This window comes from Palaemon carinicauda, chromosome 8, assembly GCF_036898095.1.
Source record: "Palaemon carinicauda isolate YSFRI2023 chromosome 8, ASM3689809v2, whole genome shotgun sequence".
NCBI lineage: Eukaryota > Metazoa > Arthropoda > Malacostraca > Decapoda > Palaemonidae > Palaemon > Palaemon carinicauda.
In genome coordinates, this window is record NC_090732.1 from 33,711,775 (window position 1) to 33,726,774 (window position 15,000).

The window sequence follows — 15,000 nt, forward strand, 5'->3', positions numbered from 1 at the left end:
TTTCAGAATTTCGAGATTGTTTTATCACACAAAATTCTATTCCTCTAAATTACCAGTTTCTCTTACTTTCACTTCGTCATATGCCATTTTCAACCTTTCTTGATATTTACTTTTTATCCTCGGTTTTATTAGCTCTTCAACCCTCACTAGCTCTCTTTTATATCCACCTACTCTATTCCCCCACTCATTTGCTACAACTAATTTTCCTTCCACCAAAAAAGGATCAGACATACCGTTAGCCTTGCCCTTGAACACGTGCACTTCTTTCAATCCTCCAAAAATTCTTTTAGTTATCAACGCATAATCCATTAACGCCCTTTCTATGAACTCTTTCATTTCTTTTAGAAAAAGCTTAAACTTATCACAATATCTTGCTCAAGACATATCTACCACTCTCATTTTCACCTGGTACGCCATACTTCCCAATAACACCTTCTACCTCTCCAGCGCCCACTCTAGCATTCAAGTCACCCATGCCAACTACATAATTCCTTCTACCCAGTCCTTCTATACAACTAGTTAATTCATCCTAGAACTCTTTCCGCATTCCTTGACTTTTCTCACAACCTGGCTCATACGCACTGACAAAAGCCCAAAATTTCCTACCCAACCTAACCCTTACCCACATTAACCTTGATGATATCTCCTTCCATTCCAATACTTTACCTGCTATTCATTCACTCAGCAATAAAGCCACACCTTTTCTTGCTCTTCCCCTTTCAATCCCAGACACTCTACCAGACCTTTCACCAAACATCACTTCACTTTTCCCTTTTATCTTTGTCTCAAACAAAGCCAATATACCCCTCCTTCTATACCTAAACATACTTCCAATCTCCCATGTTTTACTCTCTATCGCACTACATCCACGCACATTCAAAAAACCCAAAACTAGAATGCGGGGAGCAGTCACTCTCTCCCCAGCTCCACCTTTTTGATGTCTCACAGGATTTTAATACAGGAGGGGTGTTCCCAGCCTTCTCGACCCGTCCCTTTTAGTCGCATCTTACGACACAGAGGAATATGTTGGCGCTATTCTAATAGTTTTTATGCCCATGCAGCCACATGGAGCACACACACACACACACATATATATATATAAATATATATATATATATATATATATATATATATATATATATATATATATATATATATATATATATATATATATATATATATATATATATATATATATATATATATATATATATATATATATATTGTGACGAGCCGAGAGAGGGTTGTGAACTCAAAGGCAGGATGCAATCAACTGAGTTATATTGTTATAGAACACACTTCTTTATATACAAAACCTCAAGGCAACAGGACATAACAAGTTAACAAGACAGACAATGTTACAGAGGAAACAGCAGACATGAATTTTCATGTTCGTTTAGTGCGAGGGAAGAGCGAAGATACAAGCATAATATATGCAAAAGGAATTATGTACAATTGTGTGACACACGGTTGGTACATGGCTCCCCCCCTAAAAATGACCTACTGTATATGTTAAATAGGGCGACCTGATCTGGAGAGGCGAACTGTAGGCGGGTCATCTGGCAGAAGATAAGCAGGTTTTAGACGATCAATGGAGACCCAGTCTTCTTTGCCCCGAATGTTTAGTAGGAATGCTTTCGGACTGCGATGGATCACAAGGAAAGGGCCCGTGTAAGGGGGCGTTAGTGGTTGCTCGCTAGTGTCGTTGCGCAGGAACACGTGCATTGCAGAGTGCAAGTCCGTTGGTATGTGATGCTTCGCTGGGGGCTTGTAAGTCTGGCGGCACGAAGTAATTTTTCCCACGACGTGACGTATACGCTGGAGATCGTCGGAGGAGGTTGTAAAAGGAAAAAATTCGGCAGGGACGACCAACGGGTCGCCATACACCATTTCAGCTGCTGAGACGTCGAGGGCGTCTTTAGGAGTGGTCCTTAGTCCAAGGAGGACCCAGGGAAGCTGAGTAAACCAGTTGCAAGCCTTGCAGCGGGACATCAAAGCTGCTTTGAGGGTGCGATGAAAACGTTCAACCATTCCATTGGCAGCGGGGTTGTAGGCCGTTGTCTGATGTAGGGTGATGCCTGGGAGATTCGCTAATGACGTCCACAATTGAGAGGTGAAAGTGGTTCCACTGTCAGAAGTAATATGCTAAGGGATACCGAATCTTGAAATCCATCCAGAGAGTAAGGCAGATGTACATGAGGCAGACGTTGCAGTTTCCATGGAAATGTCTTCAGGCCAACGAGTGGAGCGGTCGATGACAGTAAACAGGTAACGATGTCCTTGTGATGTGGGTAGGGGGCCTACAACGTCAACGTGAATGTGTGCGAAACGACGCTGAGGTTGAGGAAAGGTGCCCACTCCCGAATCCGTGTGTCGATGTACTTTGGAAGTTTGGCAGGAAGTTCAGGTGCGGACCCAATCCTTAGCATCCTTAGAAATGCCGTGCCAAATGAACTTTGCCTTCAGCAGCTGTGCAGTAGAACGGCACGAGGGATGTGAAAGGCCGTGAATGAAATCAAACACCTGTCGGCGCATGGGAGCAGGAATCCAAGGTCGCGGTCTACCAGTACTGACATCACAGAGGAGGGTGGTGTTGGAGGCTTCGAGGGGAAAATCCTCCCAACGAACGGACGTGCAGGATGTCCTACAAGCTTGACACTCTGGATCCTGTCGTTGGGCTTCAGACAGGGCGTTGTAATCCAATCCCAGTTGAACGGCAGCCAACGTGTTTCTTGACAGGGTATCGGCAACGGGATTCATTTTCCCCGGGACATATTGGAGGGTGCAATTGTATTCAGCCACGGCGGAGAGATGTCGGCGTTGACAGGCGGACCAGGCGTCAGACTGTCGAGTGAAGGCGTGCACCAGAGGCATGTGTTCTGTGCGAATGACGAAGGGCGTACCTTCTAATAAATGGCGAAAGTGACGGACAGCCAAGTGCACCGCCAGCAATTCTCGATCGAAGGTAGAATACCCCGATTCTGCCTTGTTAATGCCACCAAGGACCCAGCATTATAGACTAACCAGGATCCACAGACGAACTTCTCTGGATCAAGAGACTGACGTCCATGATTAACCTTTCGTTGTCTAAACGTACTCTGATTTATTTAATAACATTGACGTGACGAACAAGCTTCTCGTTAGCTTGTAATATTATTTCTGTGCAGATATTGTACCAGTCGACCAGGAAGTGCGAGAAGAAACATTTCAATGGGGCATTGATGCTTTCCTATGGCATATCGTAAAAGTTGGCAATTCTAATGAATAAATTTTGTTTTAAAATTAAGATAACTTTATTATGAGTGTCAAGGAGGATTATAGCAGCATGACCTATACACTAAATATTCATCGGAAAAAGTTTTGCTATTCTTAACTCACATATGCAGAATCAAATGTTAAAGGCATCAAATTTTAGTTCTAGTATCATCATAACGTTAGACGGGCAATCTCTTCTCTCCCCATACCACCCCGCGGTACCCAACCAAAGCAGTAACCTCTCTAGAAAACTGCTTAAACTTATGCGAGTGCAAGGAGAGCGTGTTGCAGTGTGCCACGAGGTACCATATTTTACCCAAAATTCATATCATTATGTGATTGATGCTTAAGAGTGAAAGTTAACCTAACTTCAAAAAGCAGAACCACTTCCAGACTAGATATACTTTTGGAGTAATGATCTTTTTACATTTTGTTTATTGTTATTAATGATTTCTGCTATACGGATGGTAAAAGCAAAATTTTTATCGAAGCATTTACCCAATATCACACAAAAACATAAAAAATGAGATGGAAGGTTTAATTTTACTACGGGAAATCTGTGTATGATTATTCAAATGTTGAGGATTGTTAGAAGCATGCTTCCAATGGAACTTTTAGCAAATTTTCAACTATTTATAGAATATTTGACATTAATTTTTGGTCAGCAAAAAATATACAATTCAATCGAAATCTCTCTTTAACATTTCCTAGATAAGCTATGAAAACCTCCTAGGTATTTTGCATTAACAATCGATTAAAATTTTCATGTTCGATGACGAGGATAACGATGAGAGTTAGCAAGAGCAAGTGTACGGATGCGAAGGGGAATAAAAATCATAAGGATGAATCTAAGAATATACGTTTGTGTATGAGTATAAGGAAAATGTTAGATTAAATAAAAATGTCTGTGTAAATAGTAAAGATGATGGTTATAAGAGAGATGCAGTGGGTCATAGAACAAGAAAAAAAGATATAGGTTCGATAAGAAAGACTTACGAAAATAGATTATTCTCTGGATTGCAAAGTGGCTGCGTATGAAAGAATTGTTGAGAAAAGATTCTTCGCAAAAGAGACAATGAAATGTCCATTGTAAATAAAATAAAAAAGATAGAGATTTTGAATTACTGGCTTTATAGTTTCTATGGTTTTAGTAAAATGGGCTGGTTGACAAATGTGGCGATGCTTAGAAGAAATATAAAAATAATATGATGGTATATGTGTGATGATGTGTCTATGTATTTTGAGATGATCTCAGCTTATAGGTAGAAGAAATACGAATACATTAGTGAAAATAGTGCATAATTAGGAAGTGATCTGGCTATAGGGAGAGGGGTCAGTAGTTCAGTTACCGTGTGGGAGCTTTATTCGGTATTGGTAATTGCTTTGGATAGGTGTAAGAATCCGGTTATATTGTGGACATCTGACTTCAAAAGAGCTTTAAACTGGATCATCCATTGAACTGCATATGAATATGTATATATATATATATATATATATATATATATATATATATATATATATATATATATATATATATATATATATATATATATATATATATATATATATATATTATTTACCATACTTCATGCTTGATTGAAACGCAGATTGCTACTAGTTAAAGGGTTCTAACAGGGGAAGAAGCCTAGTGAAGAAATGAATTAGGGAAATAAAAAATGAACTATGTATAGTATATGTAATGGATAAAATATACAAAATATTTCTAGATCAGTAACAACGTTAAAATAAATCAGTCATATATAATGTATCGAACGGGACTTATGTCAACCTATTCAACAGAAAAGAATTTACTAAAAATTCGATCTTCTGAAGTTTAACGATTCTGCAGCTAGATTAGAAAGATCAATCCATCATCTGCTTGGAGCTAAAATTAAACTTCTAGAATACTGTGTAGTATTGTGACATATGATAGAGAAGACATAGTTGTTATAATTAGTTATATACCTAGTTCTATGTAGAGGATAAGAACACTTGAAGTCGATTGATGATCTGAATTATGAAAAGTGCAACATTATAAGAACTAATTGAACCAGTATGGCATAGATTAATATTAAGATCATGAATAAGGAATTTAATAAAACATATGTTTCTATCCAACAAACTAAGATGAGATTTAGCAACAGAAGAACTGACAGGAGAATAAAAATCAGAACAAAGTAGAATGAGAGAATTTAACAATTTTTCTGTGATAGAATGTCACCAAAAAATTTGCATGTGAAACTGAAGAAGAAAAAGACAGAATGTGCTCCTCATAAGTAAATTTGTGATCAAGAATCACATCAAGAATTTTTAAATAATTGTCTTTAATTAAAAATACATTGTCAATGCAAGGATGTGGATATTGAGGAGCCATTGACCTTGGCCTACTTACAAACTTATTTTGAGTTTTAATAGGGTTTAGCATCATGTCGCGTAATTTGTAGTTACATCTCTATTGAGGGATTTAGCAACATTAATTCTACATTCAGGGTTTCACATTTATCCAAAAAGAGTAGAATCATCTGCAGATAAAACAATCTCGTTTTCTATCGCAAGGCACATAATATGCGTATACAGTATGGAAAGTAATAGGCAGAGATCATTACTCCGAGGAACACCAGATATTACATTCTTATAGTCCTTATGGTGTCCACTAACAACCACTACAATATGTTACTTAAAAATTCAATACTTTTGTTAAGAACAAAAAAGAAGTAAAAAACTTACATCTGTTTAGCTTTGAAAATAAGTACCTCGTGATTATCAATGTCAAAGGCAACACTGACCACTATCAACGGATTTGTGTACAGCATTTTATAGTGCAAGAAGGACATCACATACTTCAAGGCATTTAGAAAAGCCAAACTCCACATTAGAGAACATATTTCACTTTCAGCATAAGTATTTAGACATAATTGTCTTGACAAAAAACAGAGGGGTAATACCATTTAGACCTACACTCCATTGGCATCAAGGTCCGCTAAGGGTGTTTTAATTTCTTGGGGCCCAATAGCTAAACTAATGATTTCAGATCCAGGAAAACATGAATGAATAAATTAGAGTTTCTCATTACTCTGCTTACTGTTAAACACATTAGCGAAAAGGGTTGCCATATCCTTTTTACAGTGAGGAACAGAACAATTAAGTTTTTGTTAAGTCCACAAAAAAATATGCAGATTTAAGGTTAGCCCACTATTTAAGCTCCTGGGTTATTCCAGAAACGTTTTTTTTTTATGGACAAATTGTATTCCTTTTTGGATGAGGCATAAAAACAGCTCTCAGCTGAGTATTTGTAGCTTTAAGAAATCAGTATGCCCAAATAAGAAATATTTCAATCATCATTGAAGAAGAAAAGGCTCATCTACTTTCTACAATTATGACCGATTCAAATGCGAAAGATAACTTCAAGTGCAATTCCAGTCCTCTTGAGATTTTATAAATATCTTTCAAGAGTATGAAATATTAGGGAAAGACGCCATGGTTTTAATTATTAATGAAACCAGTGCATGATCAGCGGTCCAAACCGGAGAACTAACTTTACTTGTTTTAACACAGAGGGAGTTACAGCTTGATTTAGAGGCAAAATCTAAACCTCTCAAGCTATAACAATCCGAAGAAGACAGAGAGTTTAAACATTCAATATGGTTAGGAAAAAATCACCAACAAGAAAAAAAGAGGCATTTGTATCATCTTGTATCATAGCCATAATGGTAAGAAAACAATCGAAGATAGATTAATCAAAGTCCGGTTTCCGATATATGGAACATAAATAAAAGTTGTTATGCGTATCACAAAATTTTATGACTGAAATTTCCTACTTTAACATTCGTATATTTATATCTAAAGCTATAAGATCATATACATCTATATACCTATCTATCTATCGGTATATATATATATATATATATATATATATATATATATATATATATATATATATATATATATGTGTGTGTGTGTGTGTGTGTGTGTGTATGTGTGTGTTTAATTGATTACTTTAAATTTATATTCTATGGATATCAAAAATTATAAAAATTGATAATGAAAAAGTTGTATATTCCAAAAAAATAAGAGATCTTAATATTATAAATTTTATAATGGTTGATTATACACACACAGAAACAAACATACCCATATACTTACACACACACACACACACACACACACACACACACATATATATATATATATATATATATATATATATATATATATATATATATATATATATATATATATATATATATATACATATATATTGTGACGCGTGCACGCAAACTCATACATAGATGCACGCTGGATCCTGCACTACTTTAGAGACTATCCACATCGCTTTCTGCATGAAGGGAGCTCATAATTAGAATCCTACTGGATGTTAAATATTGATCCCTGGAGAGCGATGCATACATCTTCAGCTATTATAAGCTTGTGAACAATTTGATTTCGGTCGTTTGTCAATTTGATTCCTGCCAGATTTACGAAGCTATTTCAGCAGTGTACATTACTCACAGGGCCTCCTTTAAGTATTAACGATTTCTTGTTGTGCGTCATTGTTAGTGTTTGAGCGTAGTTTCTCATTTCTAACTCCGCAAAGTTGTGGCCAATTTCATGAATTTCCGTTTGGTGGTGGTGCAAAAATCTTTCCATCGTCATGTCCTCTTAGTTCAATTCGATGTACTCTTTCTATGGTTTCTTTGATGCATTTTCAGAGAGTTTTCCCAGTATCTCTCCAACGTTTTTTTCCCGGCCACTGTTCTTTATGCTTTTGGGACACACTTTTTTTCTGATGCAATTTTCATTGATGGCGCTTGCCTTAGTCGAGTCAATGTGTTTCCTACTGGAATCATCGTATTTTCTCAACGTCTTTCAGTTTTTAGGTGTAAGATTCTGGCTAAAGAAACGATAGTATTCTTGTTTTTAGTCTGGACGGCAATATTTCGACAAAACTTTTTCTTTATGAAGTGATTATTGGTTAGCATAATATTATAATTATTTTTATATGTGAGACTATACAAAAATTCTGATTTAACTATTTTGGATTTCTAATCAATAGAAAGTGAATATTCTAAAATTAAAAACGAAAAGGGTATTCTTTTGAAATTCAGAGAGAGAGAGAGAGAGAGAGAGAGAGAGAGAGAGAGAGAGAGAGAGAGAGAGAGCCTAGGTGGTATAATGGAATTACTTAGTTAAACAGAATATATTAAAGATGAGAGGAATCAAAAATGGAGAAATCCACCGATGCCTCAAATTACTTTTCCCGTAAAGTTATTCCGAGATTATTCACTCATCCCAAAATTTCCAAGAAAATTATCACTCATTCAAGAAGACTGAAGACGAAAAAGGATAAATAGCTCCAGTATTTTTTATGAAGTTCACTCAAGTGGAAACGTTTTGAGATAGATCCATCTCTATGTGAAATGTATTTATACACATCTTTAGTAATATTTTGATGTATTTTTATTACAGTTTTTTTATCTTAGAAATATTAAAAATTGAGCTTCGTGGCTAAAATTAATTATATTCTCACGCTATACTTGCTTTATCATAAAAAAAAATTTATTTTTCGATAGTAGTATAATTATTTTAGGAGTATCTATCTATGTATGGAAAATGGGTTTATTGTGTTACGTTAATGAGACAAAACGCCTCAAAGAGTTAGATGTTTCCTAATGACCCGAGGCTCAAACTAAAGCTCATTTCCCCAGCGTACTTATCTCCTCTAATCAATAAAGGACAAGTGTCTTATTGTACAATTATATATACAGTATGTAAATAATTCATTCCTACCACTCAGAGAGGAGAGGGAATAGCCATATCCATGTGAGAGGGTGTGCAACAAGAGGTGAAATTGGAAACCAAACTCTCCCACAAATCGCCAAACCAGCAGCCTGTAGTTTGGAAAGGGGGAGGATGATTCAATCTGTTTGTAAGCGCGAGTGTGTGTATATTTATCTAAATATTTAGACGTCGATTTTGACGGCTAGGGTACAATAGTATGACATAAACTGGTGTAGGGGGAGAGGGGGAAGCCAGATTTGGGTTGGACGACGGCAAGTCCATAATGTATGAAGGTGATGGGCTGTTTTTTTAGATCAGACAAAGGGACTATTGTATTAGAAAAAAACTCCAAGTTCGACCTCTTTTTCTTCCACCTCTGATTATTATTATTATTATTATTATTATTAATATTATTATTATTATTATTATTATTATTATTATTATTATTATTATTATTATTATTATTATCCTCGCAATATATAATGTATATCTTTAAAGGGAGAATGAAGACGATCATGGTACTGGTAAATATCAATAAACTGCATAAATCTAATAAAGAAATTAATACATACAGTCGTTGAAATACGAAAGACAGATAAAAGGAAATCATATTCCGCCAAGAGTAGTTTTACACTACTAGGGAGTATCTGTTTCTTGTAGCATTTACATTTCTAGGCTACTGTTTGTGTTAGGCTTTGCTACCCTTCCCTTAGTGGATTTCTTGAACTCTGTTTTTGTTGGTGATTAATTCTTCTCTAGGTTTTTTCCTTGATTTTACCTTATTTTGTATTCCCTGGATAGCAATCCCATTTTATATAACAGTTTATGACTTCTTGTTTCTTATTTCCATGTGTTGGAACTTGGGCATAATTTCTATAGTTTATTTTCTTAGTTCTTGATTTTAATTTTAGGATTTTTCTAATACTGTTCCTGCTGGCAGAACAGATATACACTATTATGACACTTTGCACATTTGTGTTTTAACTTCAGTTTCTCACTCATTTTTTATTCTTCTGTGATATTGTCTGATATGTATACTTTCAGAAATCTCAGGGAATAACTCCTGTTGTCGCATCTGCTTAATCATGGATGATTTTCCATCTTTTCTCTCCGCAACCTCCCATACTATTATTACTATTATTACTTGCTGAGCTACAACCCTAGTTGGAAAAGCAGAATGCAATAAGCATAGGGGCTCCAACAGTTAAGTCTCCTCAACATTGGGCTGTCCCTAACGTGCCGCAGCTCCCAACTGAACAGAAAAAGGAGGAGCCTGTTTTCTTGCCAGGATTGACAGCGGAAGACTACCGATTACTGGGATTTCCGGACATCCAGGAACAGCCAGATTCTTCGGTACTACTGAGTATCGCAAAAAAGCAGCAACTAGTCTTTTTAGTTGACCAACAAGGTACAAATGCTATGCCAACTTTAAGTGCAGTCGAGCCTATTTCACTAGGGGTCGATCAGAGAGAGAGAGAGAGGATAGTGTGTGTTAGAAGATACGTTAGTGCATAAGAGAGAGAGAGAGAGAGAGAGAGAGAGAGAGAGAGAGAGAGAGAGAGAGAGAGAGAGAGAGAGAGAGAGAGAGAGAGAGAGGGGGGGGGCAATGTGAATGTATGTGGGTGACAGAGGATATGTTCGAGGGTGTCACGATTGAATGCCTCGATGAAGTAGGTGTGATTAATTTAGAGATTGTGACCTAAAACAAGCTAGTCATGCACAGAAACAAGAGGATAAGATTGAAAGAGTGAAAACAACGATAAAGGAGAATCAGACTATTACCCATAATGTCTAAATGTACCGCGAGAAAATTCCTATAGAGAATGATACCTTATACTGTGCATGTGAGAAGAGATGAGGTTCATTTACGCACTGATGGTTCTTCATCCTTTAATCAATTGAGTATCGTAATTGTACTTGCAAGTCCGTATACGGGGCATTTGGGGGTTGATATGAGAAAAGAACGACATGAAAATCCTTCTCTAGTTTAGGAATGAGAAAATTGATAAGAATATATTTAGAGCGTTGTCGTGTTTATAACTGTTTAAAAAAGAAAAAAAATAATATACCGGAAACTAGAAAGTGGCTCGCCTAACTAACAATTTCAGTTTATCTAATTTTTCCTCTGTTCAGTTACGATAAGCGCATAAGCTGTGCAGGTACTTAAGCATATCTTAGATTATCACATGAATCACGAAGTTCAATTCATAAATATACATATACATATCAGTATATCAAATTTACTTAGGACTCATTCAAATCTGGTAGGCCTCATATCATACCAGAATCTAAGTGGTAGGCCGTAAACTGTCCCAGAACCAGATTGCCTCTTGAATATCGTTTGCTTAATGAATAGTTTTATGTTTTGTTTGTAATGTTTATTCAAAAGTGTTCAGAAATAGCTTTCGTCGTGTAATATTTTTTCAAGTATATGCAATGATTATACATATTGAATGTCTAATCATTTTTTCCATACCGTACTGTTACTAGTTTGATGACAACCATCAATCAATCTTCCACTATATTATATGTGAATGCTGTTTAGTTTGCTCTGGAAAACAATCTTGTTGCATATACAAATGATATATATATATATATATATATATATATATATATATATATATATATATATATATATATATATATATATATATATATATATATATATATATATATATATATATATATATATATATATGTATGTATATATATGTATATATATATATATATATATATATATATATATATATATATATATATATATATATATATATATATATATATATATATATATGAATATATATATATATATATATATATATATATATATATATATATATATATATATATATATATACGTGTCTGTATATATATATATATATATATATATATATATATATATATATATATATATATATATATATATATATATATATATATATATATACACACATACATATTCTTAGTAGCAATAGTTTTTAAATACTTCTTTATCAATTACATTTCTAACAACTGGTGATTATGTTCAAAGTTTTCGCTGTACATATATATGCTCATTTGGAAATTATTTGATTTATTTTGTCAGCAATAAATAAATTTGAAAGACAATTAAATGAAAAAAAGATCTTTGGAAATATCACTATTAATTAATACCTTTTTAATATACTTCTTGGATTCCCACTGAACACTCACTCTCTTTTTTTTTGCAAGATAATTAAAGTAAGGTTAACTTCTGTATATGTGAACTCGATAATAATCTTGTGATATCCTTTTAGCACAAGTCGCTTTGTGTAATCAATCTCAAATATATATTTTCCATTCTCCTTTCAACCCATACAAAGGACCGGAAAACTTCATTATCATATTAAATCTAGACTTGGAACTTATCATGGTAAATTTATATATATGTGCAATAGAATTTTATGGTTATTTATGAAGTCGTATTACTGTTTACAATCGTCTATTCGAAACAAATCCTTCTTAAGGTAGAACTGTTGTGAAGGATATTGAAATTGGAAAGCTATAAAAATAAGAAAGCTTCTGATAAAAATGATAAACTCATTTTATTATCTATGATAAGCATTTGATTTCTTCTTTTTATTTAATTTTTATTAAAACACTATATCTTATTTTCAGATTTTACTGGTTAAGCGTCTAAATGTTCAATCGTGGATTTTTATCTTTCCTTGCTACCCGGAGAATCTTCTAAAAAAAAAGGGAACATTTTTCCAATAGTGGAAATTACTACAAACCTTTAAGCGGAAGTGGTGCGTTGTAGAATTTATAGAGGGGAGACTCTTTGAAGTTGAAATTCTAGAGATTCATATATGAAAGTAATGGATTGAGCTGCAATAATTGTTTTTTTGGTTAAAAGATTATTTGACATATTTTGTGGAAGATTATGTTGAGTATTCATTCATGATTGAAAAGATTTCCATCCATATAATGTGTATCTATGTATGTATGAGTGTACATATGTAAAACATGCTGATAGCTATAAAAAAAAATATGTAATTTCAATATTGTTAATAGGCTTTAAAAATTTCCACGCAATCGTGCCCTGGTGTAAGGTTAACGCCATAAAGTTTCCATCCTAGTTGGGAATAAATGGCCAAACTTTCACATTACGTAGTTGGATTCAATCCAACAAAATTGATTTTCTAACGAGGATACCCTAATGTGTAATCCCCCCCCCCCCCCCCCACCTCTCTCTCTCTCTCTCTCTCTCTCTCTCTCTCTCTCTCTCTCTCTCTCTCTCTCTCTCTCTCTCTCTCTCTTATGTAATGTGATAGTTATCACCTCATCAAGAGAAAACATGGGCACGATATATATGGACCAATTCCCCATACAACTGACAATTAGCAACTTGAATTATAAAGGAAATATTTCTGAAATCGGATTGATTTCTGGACACCTCATTAAGATTTTCAGAGGCAAATAAGGTTAAGAAGTGAAGATATGCAAAATATGGAGTAAATTATACAAATCATAGCTAGAGATTTTACTGAAATGTACAAAGACGAAAATGTGTAGTATATGAAAATATCAGCCAAGAAAAAGAAAAAGATAGAACTTGAACGCCATGCAAGAGGATGAAACACAATGACAGCATTGGAGTAACATGATACAAGTCACAAAATATATTGAGAGAGTAACGTAGAACAATGAGATCTTAAGAAGAGGTAAATAATGGAAGCTTATAAATGCAACCTTTGAAAGTAGAAATAAATGGTAACAAATTTGACGTTTAACAACTTTGATTAATCTTAATATTCATGTTATGAGTCACTCAAGCTTCCTCGAGGTCATTACATCATGGGCTAATTTCATTTCTGTTATTTTGATTGCATTGTAATTACATCACGAACTTTTCAGCAAGTGTGACCTTATGTAACATACACCATACAGATAACGTGCCCTAAAAATATTCATTACAAAAATACAGCAAAGAGACCACATGCATTTTAAGTGATTGGTATGTGCGAGGCGCCAATTAGGGGATATCTGAGGGCGAGGTGGATGCAACTAAACTTTATTAAACAATCATCGAGTTTATATACAGCGACCTCTGAAGAAGAACGTCACAAAAATTCAACATGATAAAGGATGAGTTAACATGATGACATGGATTGGTTCATTATCATTGCAGGGGAGAGCGAGTGATAAGATGAAAAAATTAAACCCATTATAGTGAACGAGCGTGTATGAAACACGTGTGGTACAGGTATGCATCAACGACTATCCAGATATGAAATATTACTCCGATTTCGATTACCTGTTTACTCAAAGCGTTCTCTGCTACTGCTAGTCACATTCACGGTGTCCTTCATATAGTGCAAACGTCCCCAGAATATTTTGCTTGAGATTATTCCTGGAAGTGTAAATAATATTAAATAAAAACTTACATGCAAAGAATACTTTTGGATACTTTTAGCCAGATTTGGCGTGAGTTATCTCGTTGAGGATAACCGTCGCAATGTTCTTTGTTTAGTTTTATTGTGTTTCGCGGCTCTTAGGTCTTACAGGAAAGACTGCAAATGGAATTGCAGAGTATACTACATATTCATATTCATATGAGAAACCAAAATAAAGAGAAAGAATGAGTGAAATTGAAAGTGAAACAGAGAGAGAGAGAGAGAGAGAGAGAGAGAGAGAGAGAGAGAGAGAGAGAAAATTTGGTTTTCTAATGATGATATTGAAAATTTTTAATGTACCTCCTTTCCATATGTTTCTAATTCTTCAGGTAAAATAATCTATCGAATGAATTTTTTCGATATGCTCAATTTTATTGAAGGTTAACATTAAAATAGCCTTGTATTCCCTATCTTTAGTTTAACTCCAAATGAAATAAAAATTACAAATAATGTATAACCAATACACTATAAAACTATTTTTTTCTAATTACTCATTTACAAAAAAAAATTTATGTATCGAATTTTTCTCTATCTAGCCATTTACTAAAACTAT